The following is a 6,000-nucleotide window of genomic DNA, read 5'->3' on the forward strand; positions in this document are numbered from 1 at the left end:
TGATCCATTATATGGGCCACTTTTCAAGGGATTCAAATTTGAATTTCCCTATTCTTTTCTTCTCCAAATGGTCAACCATGGTTCTTATAAATAGAACCCGTGATATAATGGATACTTTGGAATGAGTAGTGAAATGTTGCCCATTATGGCACTCTAATTATCCTTGAAGTCTCCCTAGGTTAGTGATAAGTGTCATATTTTAATAATATTTCATATTAAAATACAAACACTTATGGATATTTATTGATAAAATAACTATAATATAACCCCTAACTTAGCAATTTAAACCTTTTTACATATTTTGTGATTATAATATGATTAATAACGATTTATTCCCAAATTTATGTTAATTTCAGGATTCTAGGGTAAAATGGAGATAAAAGGGCAAAAGGAAAATATACAAGATAAAAATAGAAAGTTGGAATGCTTCAAACACTCTCCAAAACTCACCTAAGCCAGAAGTTACCAGAGGATCTCGCCCAAGCAAGCTCAGTCACGCCCATGCAAGATCAATCTAGAGACGTTGGGTCTGTTTTCGCTCAACTCGCCCAAGCAAGCCCAAGCGAGAAGTCACTTAGCCTAAGCCCAACTAGGTTAAATATGACGCATGAAGCACAACCCTAAACATCAATTGGGAGAATAAAAGGTGATAGAAAACCCTAGAGGAGACAGCCGTCAAGGAGAAACATCCTAGATCTTTTTTTCTTGTTTGCCATGCTTGTAATGGCCAACATGAGTGACTAATTATACCCTTTGGGATTGGGGTATTTTGTTCAAACTCTTTTTAGGTGATATTTAAATATAATATTTTATTCTTGATTGATGATTAGTATTGTCATTTTATTCATAAGGCTTGTTTACCATGATTTTGATCCTTAGATTTGATTGAAAAGTACTTCTTGATTTCTAATCTAAATGATAATGCTTAACATATTTGAATGCTAGGAATATATTTGAAATGTTAATTGCTATCAACATCTAATCGTAATGATAAAGAACTTTTATAAACATGCAAGCAATTGATATTTAGGAGACGCTCTTAATAATTTTATATGCGAGAAATCGATACAAATTAATTTTATATGGACATCAACATCAATTTAAGAATAGAATATTATTATGTTTATGAAATACAAAGGAGTAAGAATAATGAACCCCAATCCCAATTTTCACAATTGAACCAAGAGACTCTTTACTTTACTTTCTTTATAATTCTTGCAATCACTCATAACAAACTTCCAATAAATGTTATTATTTTGTTTTCTTTTTAGTGAATCTTATTCTTTATAACTCAATAGTTCATTTTGGATTCGATATTCATCCTTAGGGACAAATTATTACTTCTGACACGGTACACTTGTCGTAAAAAAAAGTCATCAGGTAGCCCTCTCTAAATTCGACCAACCTAGCCTTCTTCCTCCTAGAGTTGGCCTAACCTCTCTTAGGAAACATATCCCTTACTACTTCAATTTGGAATTTCACTTCATTCCTCCAAGGCTTCCACAACCTTCTTCCATCACTTGAAGAAGATTCATCCACAAGGCTTCTATCACATCTCACCAATAGGAAGGTGGAAAGTGTTAGTGTCCAGGTGTCACATTTCCACAAAGGCTAAAATAAACTCCTTACCAATGGTATCATAGTTAATGTTGCAATACAACAACAATCCGATGTTAAACACCACATTCTTAATCTGGGAGGGATTCCAAGTTTACTTAACTTGTAGGCATAGGAGAACAACTTCAATTCTCATTGATCCTAAAAAAGTTATATTAGTGTTTCTAATTATAAATAATATCACATGACCAAATATGAAATTATTAAGTAAAGTTTTTATTTCTTACCTCATCCTCCCATAATCTTAAGGCAATGTGACCAACAAAACTCGTTTGTACAGAGGTACCGGAAAGTCCACCAAGGAATCATTCATGCTCATCATGTCCTTTTGCAACTTCATACATCGCATCATCACCATTGTCATTCACAAATTTTTCATGATATCTTTTGTAGATTAACATTTTTAATCTTTGTCTAGCATCTCCTTAAGATGTGTCAACTATTGTCTTAGCCATAATTGTCTTTCCAAATAATTTAGTTATTAATAAAACTTATTTTTTGAAAAAATAAATACATTCTATAATTAATAATTCAAAATGTATTTTTGATCAGAAATATATTATGGATTACGTAATCTATAATGTATTAATATATTTTAGAATGAAAAAACCAAACTCTATTTTTTAATCTAGAAATACATTTCGCATTTCACATTGCATAATCTGAAATATATAATATATTTCAATTGTTGAATTCAAAATGTATTTTCAAATTTATAAGTGAATTTTGGATTATGATAATACATTCTAGAATACACTTCCATTCTAAAATGTAAACAAAATTTAAATTGTGTAATATGGAAACTTCCCATATCACCAAATCTAGAATAAACATGTAGCAACAATAACAAAACTAGTTTCTTCAAGCAGCATGATGGGACAACGGTGTCAGAAATTATTCTTGGCAGTGGAAAATTGTTCCAACAGAGACTCTCATACACAAACTAAAGGAGGTGCAGCCTATTGGGATGCACAGCGAGAGGAAGAAGATGAAGTGAAAATAAAAAGTAGTTTTATTTTGTAAATCTGACTAGGGCCGATTTTATCATTTCACCACCCGTATGGGGTTGCAGCTTGAAACCATGGGGGCGTAATAATAAAAGCCCAATTATAATAAGCTAAAGCTAGTCTAGGCCCATATTTGAGTCCAAGTCCATACAAACATCCAAAGCAGTCTTTTGCCAGCCCATTAACTAATCATTACAGTATTTCATTTAACATTTGAAGGAAAAATACTTAGAATATTCTTCTCTAAGGCCTTGACAAATCATTATTTTTTAAGGTAGCTTTTAAGAGTGGTTCATTTCTATTATAATATCAAAGTTTATCCAATCTTAATATTAGGTTATCTATACTTTTGAATTAGTTTTAGTTTTAAAGTGAGTTAGGTCAGATTCATTTCTAATACTAATTAACTCCCATATTTTTGTTAAGATTGAAAACATGGACATACTAATTTTAACCATATAATTATAACAGTAACAGCGATAATAGTAAATATAAAAATATAGTCATGATAATAACAATGATTTTACTGCATTTATTTTAGTATATTTAAAATTTATATTAATTTTAGAAATTGATTCATACAATATTTTATTAAATCTATTTTGTGGTAGAATATCACTCCATTAAAATATTAGGTATTTTTTTATGACACATAAATCAAATTTTTAATCTATTTGTGGCATGGTTTTCCTTCAAATCGACGATACCCTATTCTATCCTGAAGTTCAATAATTGAGGTGGCAAAATTTCAATGAACTTGCCGTAGCAAACTAATGTGGTGAAGCTGTTAAGATTTGTGTCAACTCTTACAATTATAAAAAATAAAAACTTGAAACATAGTTGTTGGTGGATAAAATAATAAGAATTATCTGAGGAAGTTCAATCAGAAACTATAATATGAAGAGAATATTAGTTAAGACTTGTGACGTGTTATAGATTTTTAATTGATTTGGTTTAACTTAAAAGTTCTTGATAAGAAAAAAAGATTGACTGAAACTCTTATGTGATTATTCGATTAATTATGTTAATATTTTGGAGATTTAGCTAATGCAGAATAAAAACTTATCTGATTAAAAATGGTAAAACAAAATAATAAAAACATTGTAAGAAAAATTAGGAAGTGGATAAAGTGAAACTTTATTGCTAACAATGAAAGATATGACAGTTTATTATGAAAAGTAAAAGGACGCACACCATTTATGAAATTAAAAGTTTATATAATAATTATTATTAATTATTTATATTTTGTTTTAATATCACTAAAGGTCTTATATAAGTGGTTAAAAATTAATTTTATTTTTTCAATGTGATTTCAATTTTATTTAAGATAATTCATTATGTTATCTTATCTTAGATTGTCTTTGACTGCATTCAATAAATATAAATGATTTAATATAAAGGATTGAACACATAAAATTTCATTTGAAATACAATATGACATAAATGATGGAGTGAAATTATTATTATTTTTTTAGTTGTGTAGGTCATCCTCTCAATTTGTAAAGGCTAAAAACTCTGATGGATATTGTTTCTTTCTCCCTTTGTTAAGAACATTATACATCCCTCTTTGATTTTTACTTCAAAGGTCTAAAGGTCTAATTTATAAGTAGAATAAATAATTCTTCATTTCTTGAGATGTATGTTGGGTTGGACTCATTTTCTATGTGGAGATCCAGTCCAATATTAACCTTTAAGATTTTTTCGAACAGAGTGACAGTCGTCAAGAGATTTTTTTTCAGGTTTCTTGTTATTTGTTTCATTGTTGTATTGTTATTTGGTTTATTGAGCACAATTTGTGCTGTGATTTGAGACTCTCTTGTAACCATAACTTTGATCATAGTGGAGTTTGATTAACTGACTTGTACCCGTGGTTTTTACTTATGAGATTAAGAAGGTTTTCCACGTTAAAATTTTGTGTCTTCCTGAAGTGTGTTTTTGTTGCTGCCATTATTTGTTATTGTTCCTCACAGATTCTTGCAAGTTGGGGGAAATTATTATCCGTTGCTTATTGCTCTTGTTGAGATATTATTTTTATTGTGTTGAATTTCCCATCATAGTGGTATTAGAGCTCCATGGTTGGAGCTATTTGATTGCTTGAATGATGGAGGCAAATACAAATAAGATGGTCTGTTTGAATGACACTAACTATCACTTATGGAAGGGAGAAATGAAGGATCTGTTATTTGTGAAGAAATTGCATCTTCCTGTGTTATCTACTGAAAAGCCAGAAGACAAGACTGGTGAGGAATGGAAGTTTGAGCATCAACAGGTTTGTGGTTTTATTCGTCAGTATGTTAAAGACAATGTTTATAATCACATTGCTAATGAGGAAAAAGCAAAATCATTATGGAAGAAGATTGAGACTTTGTATGCTTCTAGTACAAGAAACAATAAATTATATTTGTTGAATTCCTTGATGAATTTGAGGTACAAGGAGGGGGATTTCTATTTCAGATCACTTAAATGATTTTCAAGGGCTCCGGGATCAATTGTCCCAAATGGGCATCAAATTTGATGAAGTGTTGGGATTATGGCTACTGAATACTCTACCAGATTCTTGGGAAACATTTCAGATTTCAATTACAAACTCATCTTCTGATGGTGTTGTCTCCTTGAAAAATGTTAAGAGTAGTGTTCTTAATGAGGAGATGAGAAGGAAGACTTGTGGTACTTCATCTCATTCTGAGGTACTTGTTACTGAAAATAGGGGGAGAAGTCATAAAAAGGAACCGAAAGGAGTAAACAGAACAACAAAAGTAAGTCCAAGTCTAGATACAAAAATGTGGAGTGTCATTATTGTCACAAAACATGACACATTTAGAGAAATTGTTTTCTTTGGAAAAAGGAGAACAAGGATAAGAAAGGGAAGCAGAAGGAGAAACATCATGACAATGATGATGGTGTTACTACTGCTATTTGTGATGATGATCTTATTATTCTCCGTGACCATGATTCAGTTAATCTTCTAACATATGAGAGCATGTGGATAATTGACAGTCGTGTTACATTGCATGTTACACCAAGAAAAGAGTTCTTCACATCTTACACTTCTAGTGATTTTGGAGTGTTGAAGATGGGTAATGATGGTGTGTCTAAGGTAATTGGTATTGGTGATGTTTGCTTGCAAACCAATATGGGAATGCAGTTGTTGCTTAGAGGAGTCAAACATGCTCCAGATATCCGCTTTAATTTGATCTCTGTGCAAATGCTTGATGATAGTGGTTATGAAAATCACTTTGGTTCAGGAAAGTGGAAACTCTCCAGAGGTAAACTAATTGTGGCCAAAGGGGAGAGAATTAGTAAACTGTATTGGACCAAAGCATTGGTTGCTAAAGAAAGTGTGAACGTCATGGATATGGATGCTTCTTTGTGGCAC

Source organism: Phaseolus vulgaris, chromosome 7 (assembly GCF_051622355.1).
Source record: "Phaseolus vulgaris cultivar YP4 chromosome 7, ASM5162235v1, whole genome shotgun sequence".
Classification (NCBI taxonomy): domain Eukaryota; kingdom Viridiplantae; phylum Streptophyta; class Magnoliopsida; order Fabales; family Fabaceae; genus Phaseolus; species Phaseolus vulgaris.